We start from the raw sequence: 16,439 nt of genomic DNA, 5'->3' as shown, positions 1-16,439 counted from the left end.
TACACAAAGAAGGAATACCACTCAGACCCATAGTCAGCTCCATAGGCTCACCTCAGAATCTACACCTACAGAATCTTGCCAAATTCCTCACAAAACAACTCCAACCTTATGCAGAATCCATCACCTCACACATACAAAACTCACTCCACTTCATAGAAACAATAAAGAAAAAAACATACAACCCACCAAGCTACTCGTCAGCTTCGATGTCATATCCCTCTTCACCCAAGTGCCTATAATAGAAGCCTTGACAGCTATCCAGAACAAACACAGCCCCCCTAAACAGATCCTGGACCTGACCAACCACTGCCTAACCAACACATACTTAATCCATAATGGACAAAGATACAAACAGATAGAAGGAGCACCCATGGGATCACCCCTCTCACCAGTGATCACAAACTTATACATGGAACATTTTGAAACTAACGCCTTAGATAAATCTGAACACAAACCCAAACTCTGGCTTAGATATGTTGATGACACTTTTGTGATTTGGCCACACGGGAAAGAAAAACTGGACAACTTCCTCACACATCTCAACAACCTACACCCCAAAATACAATTCACCATGGAAATAGAAGCAAACAACCAACTTCCCTTTCTGGATGTCCTAATCTACAAAAAAAAAAAATGATTCCCTAGGACACAGCATCTACCAGAAAAAACAACACACCAACCACTACTTAAACGCACAATCACATCACCACCCTGCACAGATCAACTCCATAGCCAAGACCCTCATCTCCAGAACCAAATGCCTAGCTGACAAAGACCACCTGAAAACTGAATTACACACTCTCACAAATGTATTAATCTCCAACAGATTCCAAAGAAAAACAATTACCAACCTAATGCAAACGGACACTCCCTCCAAGAACCGAGACACAGAAGAGGACAAAGGCATCACCCTCCTCCCTTACATCAAAGGCACCACAGATAAAATCAGCAAAATTCTCCACAAACACAATATCAAGACAGCCTTCAACACTGACCAAAAAATAACCAACATCTTAAGAAACCCCAAAGACAAAATCCAGCTAGAAAACTAATACTATGCAAAATTTGCCCTGCAACATACATAGGACAAATGAACAGGAAAATAAATGCATGCATCACAGAACACAAGAACGCAGTAAGAAAAAAAGAAAACACTTCCTCCCTTTTCCAGCACCTTAAAGCTACAGGAGATGAAATTAATTTTGAAGGAACCAAATTAATCTCCAAAACTGAACATTTCAACAAGAGAATTATTATGGAAGCTATCGAAATAGAGAAACACCCCCACAACATGAATAAATGTGATGATACCTCCCGCCTACCAGGCATCTATATATATATATTTGTAGATTTTCACGGTGTAGGTATGCTGGTCTTGTTGTATTCAGGTCTTTTCCCGTGTAAGATTGAGATTGTCTTGGCAACGTTTCAGCGAGGTCTCACTCACCATCTTCAGGCTGGTGTTTTTTTTTTAACCACTGATAAAATAAATCCCATATTTTATAAAATTGTTTATCTTCTTGTTCTCTAATTTCATATGTCAACTTACTCATTTCAGCACCATTATTCATATCATCAATCTAATATATATCTATACAATTATTATGATTATTAAGCATTCATTGAATATAGCTATTATTTCATCCTTTTTATGTGAAGTATATTAAATTTAACGTAAATTTATATTAAGGCATTTCATTACATCATCCTGAAATCATCCAACGGTAATACATCTTTATATCTGTTCTATATAGAATTGTTTATCTTTTATAACAAAACTTTTCAAGATCATTTCCATAGTCCTCACTTACAGTTTATATAAAATTTCATATTATCAATCTAGTGTATATAAATGCATTATTATCATTGTTAATCATTTATTTGACTATAACCATTATTGCTTTGTCTTATACATAATACTCACAATTTAACTAAGTTTAACTTAATTTTTATTGTGACATTTCATTTCATCATCCTGTATCCTTCTAGTAGTAGTGCAGGCAAATATCTCTTGACATTTGTAAAATCTGCTTTCTAATTGTTTTCTTAATAAGTCTTATGTAGACTTCTTTTGGCAGCTTGTTCTTCATTGCATATCTTGTAAAGACGTGAAACCCTCCATCTGTTCCTTCCATCAGTTTGCCTTTGGTTATCATTGGTGCTTCAGCCAAAATTACTCTCATTGTTTCTGCCAGATTTTCTCCCTTTTGTTCTTCATGTTTTGAAGTCTGAGATAGAGTTCCAGTTAGTTAATGTCTCCTTTCAATATTCCACACGTACCCTTTTCCTCCACTCTTGGTTTGCTGTCAATGTCAACAATTTTTGTTTATCATTTTGTTCATATTTTTCTGCAATTTTTTTTAAATCCCCAAATTTCATCATCATTTTATAAATATTCTCAACTCTTCCCTCCATTCTTTCTGTTCTTTGTTCTATAATCTCAAGCCCCTTTTCAATGTTCTCTGTATTTATTTGTACTTTTTGAATTTCTAGCATAATTATTTGTAATGTTAATTCCTTTTCTTCTTCATGTTGCACCATTTTTTTCAAGTTGTAAGCACTGCCACTAAAACATCCAAGGCTTATTACTAGGTTTCAAACAAATTCACTATAATCTTTCAAGTCAAGGCTTTCTCTTTACTCCAGTCCAGCTACTGTTAGTACTCCAAAAGAGCACCTGTATAAACAAATTGTGCTCTTCCCACTGTTCCTTTCAATAAACAAAATCAAGGACTTTAAGATATCAAATGTTCAAGAGAAGGTAATGTTTCCAAGCTTCCAGCCTCTAGGTAGCAGTGTTACTTCTTTTTCCTCTGCTTTTATCCTTCTCTTTGTTCTGAATTTGAGAAAAAAAATGTTTAAAAGGTAAAATCCAACTGAGCATTGAAAGAGATTCTTGATCCACAGATACAAAAAAGTAAGGAAAAATAGAAGAAGAAGGAAAAAAGAGACCAATCCAATTTAAAAAGTAAGAGGCATTTGTAAGAATTCTATCCATTAAATTTTTTTTTTTAAAGAAAGATAGATACACTAATTTTAATATAGGCTTAATTCGCCGCTTACTCTCTTCTGTCTTCAATTTTAATTTTACTCTAAGTCTTTTTGGGTGTTCTCTTCTCTAATAGTAAAATTTTTCTCATCATTTCAACACACATTCTCTCCTGCTTTCTTTCCATTCAGAGGCTGTCCCAACTTTCTGCAGCTTCAATGGCTGCTTCTCTTGTAGCCGAAAAAAAGAGCTTCTCCTGGATCAATCAGGGGCTTTGCAATGCCCCTGAGATCAACAGGACATGTCATTCTCTATCACCGTCTCTACAGGGCAGTTTAGGTCCAAAGGGACCGTCCAGCAGCAGAGATATTGACAGCAATCCTGGAGCTCCAGGATTGCATGTCGTGTCGTAGTGATGTCAGCCACTCCCTCTCCAGAATGAGCTTCTGACTCTCCTACATGTTTGAATGTTTAATTGAAATTAACAGGTGTGGTTCCTTCATAATAAACTCAGATATTTAGCAGTTTTTACAAATGAGAGCCAATTATACCATTGTAGGAATATTTAGCCCATGATAAGGGTTTACAGTGTATACCGGTAAAGGCATTACTATTGTTTAAATTAGTGGGAAACGTTGGAATCATTTTTACTTATATAGCAATGAAAATGTGATTAATCTGTACAAAAAAGATGTTTTTGATCATTTGCTTTTGGTTTCATAGTCCTAAGTGATGGACTGTTTCATATTTATTAGAAAGATGGTTTACTGTCTGTATGATACTACTGTTTAGGCATCTGTCAATAAGTATGCAAAATATGTTCATATTAGTACTCATAACCTAAAATAGTCTAGAGTTGTCATCCAGACAACCTGACTTGTTTTCCTGAACTCTCTCGTTCTTTCTCATTCCAACAAAATATTTTTTGTTTTTATTTCTTGTATCTTTTTCTAATCTTCTACCTTTGTCTTTTTGATTTAAGTCTTTAAGAGGAACAGTAGATGTTCAATATAACAATAACAGAATAAGAGATGTAAGTACTTTGGAGGGCTTCTAATACAAACCCCCTGCACAAGTGGAGATCCTGTACCATTCTGGAAAAATGGCCATCCAATCTCTTCTTAAAAATCTTTAATGTTGGAGCACCCACAACTTCTGAAGGCAAGTCATTCCATCGATTACTTATTCTCACTGTCAAGAATTTTCCCCCCCTTAATTCTAGGTTAAATGTCTCTTTGATAAATTTCCATCTGTTACTTCTTGTCTTGCCCTCAGGTGATAACTACATGATGACTAAGGCTATGTGATGACTAAGACTATGTGATAATTACAGTAAATGTCATTCTGTTATTTTGGGTGTAATTCTGCATTTCAGCTAAGAAGTAATTCCTTCCACCAAGCAATTACACCAAGTAATTCCTCCCACCAAGTAATTCCTTCCACCAAGTAATTCCTTCCACCAAGCAATTACACCATGTAATTCCTTCCACCAAGCAATGCCAACGGGCGGCGCCTAGGAGTAGAGCCTTCTCTGTGATGGGCCCAACCCTCTGGAATGACCTCCCCCCCGATATTAGAACTACTACCGACTTCCGCTCCTTCCGACAAAAACTTAAGACTCACCTGTTCCGATTAGCCGGCCTGGCCCACTTATAATTCTACTCTTACCTCCTGGCGGATATTTTATCTGGGATATTTTCAGGGTAAATGTTTTTATAATTTTTAAAATTTTAATCTAACTTAACTAAATTGTACAGTGAATCATTACTACCTCCTCCAGTCCCATATTTAATTTATTTATTTTGTATTTATACCATGTATATTTATTGTTCAATTATTTTAATATGACTGTACACCGCCCCGAGTCTCTTTTGAGAGAGGGGTGGTCTAGAAATTGAATAAAGTTAAAGTTAAAGCTTCCATAAACTACTTTACTTTCAAATGTGGTTGTGTTATATACCAAGAACTGATTTTTTTAGTTCAGTTTGTTATTGTATGCATGTGTGTGAATTTAGGTACATTGCACTTTCATAAATTTTCAACACTTTTTTCAATTAAAAAGTGTCATTTTATAGCAGATCACAGCAAAAAAACTAATTTATCTTCTATTGTCTCCCATAATAAATTCTAACTGGTATTGCATCAATACAAATAATGACCAAGCTGTTTATATTGCACTGCATTTTCTCATTAATAAGAAGCCATTTCTTCAGTTACAATCTCTATTCATGTGTTATTGTGGTAATCATCATGAGACTGGTCCAGATAACACAAATTGCAGAAGAAAAACAACAGATGTACATCCATAAGCACGAAATCTTATTTCATTAGATCTTTTTGCTCAATATCTACATAAGGCAAACATATAATTTGAGTAAAAATTGTGGGGCTCTGGTAACTACTATACTTGAGTAAAGATTTTCCACAATCTGAGGATACTATAGCAGTAACATCCATAGGGGACATCAAAAAAGGCAAAATAACAATCACAATATTGCAATTGAATCCTTATTTCTTTGTTCACTAATATGATATGGTGTACACATACAAAACCATCAGGATTTTGCCTTTGATGCTGCAATTGCCAATTGCTAATCCTGCACCCTGAGCTGGAGTTCTGCTTTTTGTCCCCAAAACTATGCAGTGATACATGCACAAAATGGCAAACTATTGACAATTTTGATAGATTTAAAGATGAAAAATTGGGTAGGAATCTGATTCTTAAAAATAAATCAGGAGTATCAGGTAAACACTTGGAGGCACTGCCAGATGCATCATGTGCTGGCCACGCCCATCCCCAGTTTGGTGAAGGGTGGAAAAGTCCCAATATGTCACATGGTGATGATGTGACAATGTGAATTTGACAGCCCTGCAATGTACAGCTTTTCCATATTGCCCATAAAAGTACATAAAATTACATTCAACCAAGACAGAATATTATGTAGATGTACGCTCTATATTTCTGCTAAAATGTGAACTGCTAACCTAGCAGGTGGCCTTGAGCCTGCAGAAAGAAATGTATATGATTGAAACAGTAGTTATGCTGGTTGCTGTCATCAGCAGTTATTTGGCTAACAAGCAGTAGAATTAGCTACAAGAAATAGAATGTGTTTATTTAAATAAATCCCTACCTTACTCCACATAAGATAGCAACAAGTTTCCATGTAGGAATTTTGGCAATAGGAAGAATTTTTAATTGTTTATAGCACTTATTTTAAGTTATTTTATAGCCAAAATGCTTTTTAAAAATTATTATGATCTTCTTATTACACTGTTCTACTATCCATGCTGTAGATCTGAAAAGCTTTTCTACCAAACTCTCAAAGATTTTCCTACAAGCTTATGTCTCATATCTAAGGATATTTATCCATGTAGTATGGCTGTATCACTATTATTCTTCTCATCTTTTCTATTACCTTCTCCTATTGGTATATTAGGATTATGTGAGAGCTTATGCACTGGAATACCTCTGTCCTGTCCTGTCCTGTCCTGTCCTGCCATGCCATGCCATGCCATGCCATGCCATGCCATGCCTTGCCTTTCTTTGCCTTGCCTTGCCTTATCATACCCTTCCCTTCCCTTTTCATTCCATTCCTTCATTTGTTTGTTTGTTTGTTTATCTGTTTGTTTGTTTTTGAAGTGGGGAAACATTTATTCTCTATTCCATATCCTGGTAATTTTTTGCTGTTAGCTGATGCTTTCTTCTATCATGCACTTGTCAACAATATTTGAATGTCCATTTCTCATTTTCATTTCATTGATAGTCTTCCACTAATATCCTCCACAATAATACAGGAATGCCAGGCACAACTTAGTATTAATAATCACTATTTTTTAAATTTTTGCAGCCCATGGGTTCATTTTTTGCTAGTCATTTCTTAGTCACAATGAGCGGTAGAAGTGTATCAGTTCAGATGGCATCTGTTACACTACGCATTCCATCCCTAGGGATATTCAACATCTGGCAGTACATGATCTGTAGATACAAAGCCAGGAAGAACTTGTATCATTTTTCTGCTATAGAACCCAAGTTGTCTCTCTTCCTCGTTGTTATAAAGAAAGAACAACTGATTTTCCCATTTGTGATTAATTCTACATTCTCAGAAATGAAATGGATTGGCAGCCTTCTTCAGAACCTTAAAAGATTTGGCAATTAGGTTTTATTTATCACTGTAAATGTTTGTAACATGGAATATTGATTAAAGATGCCGCCTTAGTACTCATTCTGCCTAAAGTAGCCAACTTTCCCTTGGCTTTACATGTATGAATTCAAGGCCAAATTAAACATGTGAGTGTATCTTAGCAGTTTCTTCTTTTGTAAATAGTGAAAGAAAACCTTGTTTTCAAACATGAAAGGAACATATTTGGCAAAACTGAAATCAGGATTCTCTTCTTCAGATTTATTTCACAGCAGTTTGCTGTTTTAAACCATTTACTCCTGTCCTGGATACTTCTGTTTTGAGGAATACAGAGTTGAGGTAGAGTTCTTAAAGCATCAAAGAGCAATGTGGTAAAACAGAGAAGAGATCTGGGATGGCTTCCCTTCTCTTCATATTCTAGTTTGTCCTCAAGTGCCAACTCTGGTTTGATTTGCTGGATGAACCATTGGTTTGTTTCAACCTAGAGTTCTCACTTGAGGCACAAATGGCCAGAATCAAATTATCAGGCACATTATATGAAAACTGAGTTAGCTGAAAAAGGTGAGGAATGTGGAAGGAAAAAGATGATGATGACCAGTAGCAAGATGGATGCATTCCGGTAAAGTAGTAATGAGTGTCTCTTTAGAAGACTTGAAGTACCAGGTTATCAATAAATTGTCATTGAAGAAAATCTAACTATATGGTCACTACAGTGGTGGGTTGCAGATGGTACGGATACCATTCCGGTACGGTGCTCCAGAGAGCCCACCTGTCTGCACTCACTCCTTACCTGTACTTTAAGCTTCTGGCACTTCTGCACATGTGCACAGTACGTACAGAGCCTGCATGATGCTCCGGCTAGCATCTGGGGCGTCACAGAGGCTTGCGGAAGCATTGCAGGCAAGTACGATGCATGCGTGCACCGCGCAGGTGTGCGCACACACTGCACGCATGCATGTGGGTGACACCAGGGCCATTCCAACTGTACTGGTTGGAATGGAATCCAGAACCGACCACTGGGTCACTAGGAATAATAAACAATACAATACAATACAATACAATACAATAGTAGAGTTGGAAGGGACCTTGGAGGTCTTCTAGTCCAACCCCCTGCCTAGGCAGGAAACCCTATACTGTTTCAGACAAATAGCTATCCAATATCTTCTTAAAGACTTCCAGTGTTGGGGCATTCACAACTTCTGGAGGCAAGCTGTTCCACTGATTAATTGTTCTAACTGACAGGAAATTTCTCCTCAGTTCTAAGTTGCTTCTCTCCTTGATTAGTTTCCACCCATTGCTTCTTGTTCTACCCTCAGGTGCTTTGGAGAATAGTTTGACTCCCTCTTCTTTGTGGCAACCCCTGAGATATTGGAACAATGCTATCATGTCTCCCCTAGTCCTTCTTTCTCTTAAGCTAAACATACCCAGTTCCTGCAACCGTTCTTCATATGTTTTAGTCTCCAGTCCCCTAATCATCTTTGTTGCTCTTTGTACTCTTTCTAGAGTCTCCACATTTTTTTTTACATTGTGGCGACCAGAACTGAATGCAGTATTCCAAGTGTGGCCTTACCAAGGCATTATAAAGTGGAATTAACACTTCATGTGATCTTGATTATATCCCTCTGTTGATGCAGCCTAGGACTGTGTTGGCTTTTTTGGCAGCTGCTGCACACTGCTGGCTCATATTTAAATGGTTGTCCACTAGGACTCCAAGATTTCTTTCACAGTTACTACTACTGAGCAAGGTATCACCTATACTGTACCTGTGCATTCCATTTTTGTTGCCTAAATGTAGAACCTTACTCTTTTCACCATTGAATTTCATTTTATTAGATAGTGCCCAATGTTCAAGTTTGTCAACTTTATTATGGCACATAATCAGTGGATCAAGGGGTTGACAGTACTTTCAGAATTTAAGAAGAATAGTCCAATTAAAGAGAAAAAGAAAATCTTTGTTTTCTGTTCAATGATAATATATTATTAGTTTACTTTAAATATTCTCTTCTACCCTCTTCACTAGATGTTCTTTAAATTTAAGAAGGCTAAAATTCCTTCTATATACCTAGCTGATTTAGTACATTTTCTTGTCTCATTTTTAGTGTGTTAACTCTTCACTTGGTCAATGTTGTCCAATAAATGTACAAAGTGATAATTAAATGAAGAGTTGTCCATTCCTGTATGAAAATATATCAATGACTTTTCAGTAGTCCTCAATGATAAAGAGTATGCACCATCTTCTTACTAACTCAACTATGAGTCACTTTGAATTATAACCAAAAAATTGATTTGTCCTATCGAGATTTTACTTCAGCTGTGATATTTTTGATGGCAAAATTCCTCACTTAGCTGCCTTATTATTTCTTTTTTCATCCTCAAAACTTCTATTAGCACCACTATGGGAAGCCCATTAATTCAGGGTCATCCCACCCTACCAGTTGCCTTACAGGCACATTTAATTAATGCATGAAGATTTGATATGAATGCAATAAAGAACTCAAATAATTAAAACACCTATATGCATTTCTCATTGAAAATAACAACAGATTTGTGCAACTGCATTTGTCTTTTAATCTAGTGGATCTCTATGAAGCACTAACCCAAAACCAGATCTTGAGATTCTTGCCACTCTGGTTTGAACCTAGGAGATTCAGAGATAGTGACGTCCCTGATCCATTTCACTTCAGACTATCTCTAAAATGAATACTTCCATTTTTATCAGACTTTTTAGCCATAATTGTGCCAGGATTTGCATGCCAATATATTAGATTGCCTACATATTAGATGCCCCCCATTTTCTATTTGTAAATGAAAATATAGGTGAAATGTTGCACTTGATAGATCAAAGAGTTTTGATATGCTGCTTGAATAAAAAAATGAGGCATGGATCACTCATTGTCCAATTAAACCAGTCCAATTAAAGGTAACATACTCTTTGTGCTGTCCCATATAGTCTTAACCTTCACTATCTTCAGTAAACATTTTATGAACAAAAACAAGTAGAGTTTGCTTATCTTGATCAAGTGGGAAAATAGAGGCAGTAGAGGACCCTTCCATATTCCAAGTAACACCCTTAATGAAAGAAGACTCTGAGGCTTGAGTTTCCTCAAAGTTTCATTTTATTAATATGTCATATTGGCACATCTGGGAAAACCTGAATCTGAAACATTTCAAGTTTTCCCCACCCAAACGAAAGGTCAAGTCACTGCCCAGCACCCACACGTCCCTCACATGGTCCAATCAAGCACTGTCTCAACTGGAGATGCCTCTCAGTCACGCCATTCCAGGTGCACAGCAAGGTGTCCTTGATTCTCTGAAAAAGGAATGTTATTTTGCCCCACTCCATATAATCCCCACTCCCAGTTTCCCAGAGCAATACATGTGGCAGGCCTGAAGGCCCAAGATAAAAGATGCCTTCCATCAGGAAGATCATTAGCACCATTAAAACAAACAACCCCCCCCCCCAAAAAAAAACCTATGGGAAAGCAATTATTCAAACAGTCCCGAGAAAGGTCAAAATTCATCAGACTTCTCTGTAGAAGGATAGCACTTGAATTTGTTAATTTCATTTTTTTTCCTTTTCTATTTGTGTAATAATGTTTAGTGATCTCAGTAGGGATCTTCTGCTGGAGGAGTCTTCCATTCAGGGTTCATTTTTTTTGTGACCACTCTCCCAATTTGGAGGACCCTATCCGCAAGGCAAAAAAAAAAACAGCCCCTACTATTGCGTTCCTTCAAATAATAAATAATGGTTAACACTTGTCTTTTCTGGAGGGCCTTCAGAGATTATGAATGAATACATATATATATATATATATATATATATATATATATATATATATATATATATATATATATATATATATATATATATATATATATATATATATATATATATATATATATATATATATGGTGCTATTGTACTTTGAAGAAATATTATTCTGTATTGCATAAAGGATTGACTTTATTTTGCATATCGCCTAGAGCCTTTGGATTGAAATAGTGTATAAATCAAATAACTGACTAGACCAATCTTCTCTTTGCTAATCACACAAAAGCCATTCTAGGACACTTTGAGTAAACAGCATCATTAAAAAAAGTTTTCTGAATGAGTGAGCAAGCAGGACAAGATAAGAGAATCATGGTTCTCAGTAATTGCTTTAAGGATGAAAACAGGTTGTACATTTTTTTTTCCTCTGAAATGATGATTGGTAAAAGATGTGTGTAAGTGTTGCTTTCAAATTAAAGGAAAGCCGAATCCTTTTTTACCTCAGAATCAAGCATTTTAGGAAAGAATGGAAGAAGCTGACTTGGGTTCCTGGGCAATTGTTATTTTAAAAGTAAAGTGTGACTGGGCCTTTAAAGGAATAATTAGTGTAGAACTAATGAAACTTGGGCATAAACTAACTGCAAAGTGGTTTTCTTTTATTTAAGTATGTATGTAGAACTGTATAAGAAAAGGCTAAAATGTGGTCACTGGTATGTTAAATATAGCTATGGGAAGAATCAAGTATAAATGAATTTAATTTCTTTTTTTTTTAAAGAACTAAAAATATGAAAAACAAAGTTATCATAGGCATGTTCACAGTCTATCATACTGTGAAAAATTGCAATTAAGTATCAATTTAATGAACCAAAATTAACCTTGAGATTAAACATATATGATTTAATGACTGCCTGTCTCATTTTAATATACATGAGATACAGTACATTTATGTAAAAATAGTAACAATTAGATAAATTTTCACAGAAGGATTTATATAAGGAACCTACAATGTAAAAAATAAAATAACTTTGTGCTTATCAACAGTGGCATTTCAAATATCCCATTTAACATTGATGTATCTTTTTTTTATTTCAAGAAAATAATGCATTGATGGTGTTACCTAGAGGGACAGAGACTTCCGAGGGCTATAAAATTATTTTTAAATAGGGATGATGATGATGATGATGATGATGATGATGATGATGATGATGATGATGATACTGTGTCACATATCTTGGGCTTTTTGTTAAATCACTATTTTTGTTTGTTAATAATCTAATCAATATTGCATAAACCTCGCTATATTTTAATTATATGATATACTGCAAGATCGAATCTGGATCAGTCACAGGGACCCAAGGTTTACTCTTCTGAGCTTTTGCACTCGTGCTGGAGCCCATCTTCAGAGAACTTCTCTCTAATGGGATATGTGCTATGGGCAATTAATACAATAATAATACAATAATACAATAGTAGAGTTGGAAGGGACCTTGTAGGTCTTCTAGTCCAACCCCCTGCCTAGGCAGGAAACCCTATACCGTTTCAGACAGATGGCTAATTCTGTGAGTCATAATTATGTGGTGCCTGCCTGTGTTGATAACTGGTGATGGGCTGTTACTTCCTTGTGCCACCAAGCCCTTGGTTCTAAGTACCTGATAAGCTAGTGGTAAATCAGTACTCCTGTTAACTAATAAGGGACCTGTTTTCCAGGTTTCAATTGTTTCTCTGGCTATCTTTGTACTTGCATGGTCAACAATCTTAGTAGCTGCAAAATTGAATGCATGTCCTTGTTCATTGCAACATGAGGCTACCCATGAATTCAGGTCTCCTCATCTAACAATTACTTGTATTCTTGCAATCTGGTGGTTAGCTTCCTCCCATCTGTCCTACAGAGTCACAGGGCCAATCCATGCAGGGGATTAATAAAAAAAATATATAATATACTGCCTATATTTTAAACTAAATCTATAAAACTATGTCTGTGTACTGTGTGTATGCAAATACACACACGTGTGTTTGTGTGTGTGTGTTTGTAACACATACATACAAATTACATAATGCTTTAAGAACATGGCAAAATAAAAGTCGTAACATGAACTGAAATTCCTATTAAAAGGCAGTTGTCTGCACATAGTGGGTGGAAAGAATAGGATTCTGACACCGATTATCATTAGGCCACTCTCTGTGATGTTTGTCTGATCCTTCAAAGGAAGACTGGAAAAAAGCAGCAAATGAGAAAAGAAGATGGGGAAAAAATCAAGAAGCTACTTATGGCATTCCAAATGCTTCACTGAGCAGAATGAGAGAAAACAATCTAATTACTGTCTTTCTTTTACTGTCTTTGTCTTCTACATAACAAAAAAATAATAAAGTCATGCACAACCATTTTTGTTATTAATAAACAAGATAGTTATCGCTTCCTCATTATGAGTACTGAAGCAGAAGCATGATATCTGATAGATACTGTGATGATTAGAAGCAGAAGCATAAACTGATGGAAGGAGAAAAGCAGAAAAAAACGGAAAACAAGAACATGGCATGTAAAATAAAGTCTGAAGTGTTTTTTTTTTGTGTTTTTTTTTGCGTTTCAGCTCAGTTTGTATGATACCGACACATAAATCCCAGAAAAGAAAACATAAGACCTGAGTCTCCAGTGTATGGCTGTCTGGTACACATATACCCACAGATGAATTGTTTGGCAATGGCAGGTTTCATTTTTGGACTAAAAAGTAAATAAATACAAAAATCCAACAATGTTTATTTATTCTAATAGTACCAGAATGATGCAAAGCAAAAATGCTGTCCCCAAATATTACATTTCTTTCCCAGAATGATTTTGGTTTGCAAAGACATTTCGAGAAAATAAAGGTAATTTTGGTTGAAGCTCAGAAAATGTGCTCACCTACCCAGAGAAGACAGATATAACTTGAAGGAATAAAGAAAAGAGAGTTCATCCTGCACAAAAGGGTGCAACATGACTTTAATGTGCCATGCCCATCACAGTAGCCATTTTCTAACCATGTTCTAACATGCTCTCAAAATCTCCATTATTCACTTAAGATCTAAGACCTTTCATTTTTATCCAATAAAGAGTTATACATAAACCAATATCAGTACACACTTGTGTTGTTGTCACTGAGGGGTTTGGGCTGTTGAATATTTCAGGGAAGAATTTTTCCAACGCTACCTGGGGAAGTCAAACTTTGAACTAGAATTTTCTGTATACAAAGCCTCTGCTGCATTTCTCTGGCTGTCCCCCCCCCCCCAAAAAAAAAAAAAAAAAACAATATGGCAAGCATCTTTGTCTAGCTAAGATTGAGTTAGCAGTACTACAGTTCAGAATCTTGGACAGAGGCAACCGTTTCCTAATCACTTGAATCTGTCATTTTCATTTGAGATTCCTGCAATTAAATTTGAAATTGTCCCTTCTGGCCACATGAAGAATTACTCAGTGTTACAGAGACATGGTTTATCTTGCTGTAAGAGCCTAAAATGCCAACAGTTTTGATAGAGGGAAGTAATTTGTTGCTGTTACTGTGTCATTTTCATGCATACTCTTGATCTAATAAGTTTGAGTGTAACATAGCACTGCATTGCTGTTTCCTTTTCCTTTTTCTATAAAGTAGATCCATATTTCTGGCATTTTATAAGACACAGTTTTCCACTGCATCCCTAATGAAAAATCAATCTATTCTCCAAGCATCGATAAAAACATCAAAGCAGGAAATTATGGTTTAAATGTTAAAAACAAGGTTGGACAAACTTTTCCAATATGAGACTACATTTTGCAACATGCTTTACTAAGGCTAGGGAAGTGATGCCACTTTATTGGCTATGGATGCATATACATACATAGACACACAAAAACACACACACTTACAAATAGGCTAGAATTTAATCTGATTTTTTGGGGTGGGGCAGGATTCAATCTTTGTAAAAAGTTTTTTGCCTTAAATCTCTGCAAGGGTTAAAAAATACTTTATCTCTAAAATCTCCCTGAAAAAAGAATAGAGGACAAAACTTTGGCCACATTCATACTGAAGGGCTTTTGGACAAGAAATGCAGGGACCTGTTCAGTACAGTAGGTGCCTTCCCTCTGAAATAATAATAATAATAATAATAATAATAATAATAATAATAATAATAATAATAATAATAATAATAATAATAATAATAATAACAACAACAACAACAACAACAACAACAACAACAATAATAATAATAATAATAATAATAATAATAATAATAAAGTCTTAGGCCCCTGGGTGGGGCCCGACTAGTAATTAATGCCAAATCCGGCGAAACAACTGGCCGCTGTGATACAATTCTGATCATCATCATCATCATCATCATCATCATCATCATCATCATCATCATCATCTAATGGCAATGCACTACAGTTTACATCCACGCAGTGACACTGATAGACTATACCTGCCCCGAAAATCAGGTGGCAGAGGATTATTACAAGTGAAGCAAATAGTTGAAGAAGAAAAACATGCACTGGCTGATTATTTAAAAGAAAGTCAAGAACATCTATTAATCGAAGTAAAGAACAAAAATCTACTGAAGGCCCAACAGACGAAACAAGAATACAGAAAAGATGTGATAAAATCAAGAATGGAGAGTTGGCAGAACAAAGCATTACATGGTCAATTTCTGGAAAAAATGAAAGATAAAGTGGACAGTGAAAAAACTTGGTTATGGTTAACAACAGGTACATTAAAGAAAGAAACAGAATCACTAATCCTGGCTGCGCAAGAACAAGCTATCCGAATAAATGCCATTAAGGCCAAAATCGAAAAATCCTTTGATGATGCCAAATGCAGACTCTGCAAAGAAGTTGATGAAACTGTTGACCACATACTCAGCTGCTGTAAAAAAATCGCGCAGACTGATTATAAATTGCGGCACAATTCAGTAGCACAAATGATCCACTGGAATTTGTGCAAAAATTATAATATTAAAACAACAACAAACTGGTGGGAACATAAGCCTGAAAAAGTTACCAAAAATCAGATGGTCAAGATCCTGTGGGATTTTCGTATACAAACAGACAAAATACTAGCGCATAACACACCAGACATCACACTGATTGAGAAAAGTAAGGTTACAATCATAGACATCGTAATACTAGGTGATAGCAGGGTCGAGGAGAAGGAACATGAAAAAGTCGCGAAATAACAGGACTTAAAAATTGAAATTCAACGATTATGGCACAAACCAGCAGTGGTAATTCCAGTGGTAATCGGCACACTGGGTGCTATTCCAAAAGCACTGGAATTACATTTAAAACAGTTAAAACTTGACAAAATCACCATCAGTCAAATGCAAAAAGCTGCACTGCTTGGATCTGCACGTATATTACGAAAATATGTTATGACGTCCTAGGCCCCTGAGTGGGGCCCGACTAGTAATCAATGCCAAATCCGGCGAAACAACTGGCCGCTGTGATACAATTCTGTTGATGCAATAATAATAATAATAATAATAATAATAATAATAATAATAATAATAATAATAATAATAATATAGTCATGGGAAC

This window comes from Natrix helvetica (assembly GCF_964273705.1).
Source record: "Natrix helvetica genome assembly, chromosome: 4".
In the NCBI taxonomy this organism is placed as follows: Eukaryota; Metazoa; Chordata; class Lepidosauria; order Squamata; family Natricidae; genus Natrix; species Natrix helvetica.
The sequence above is the reverse complement of the archived record's forward strand: the minus strand, read 5'-3'. Positions refer to the sequence as shown.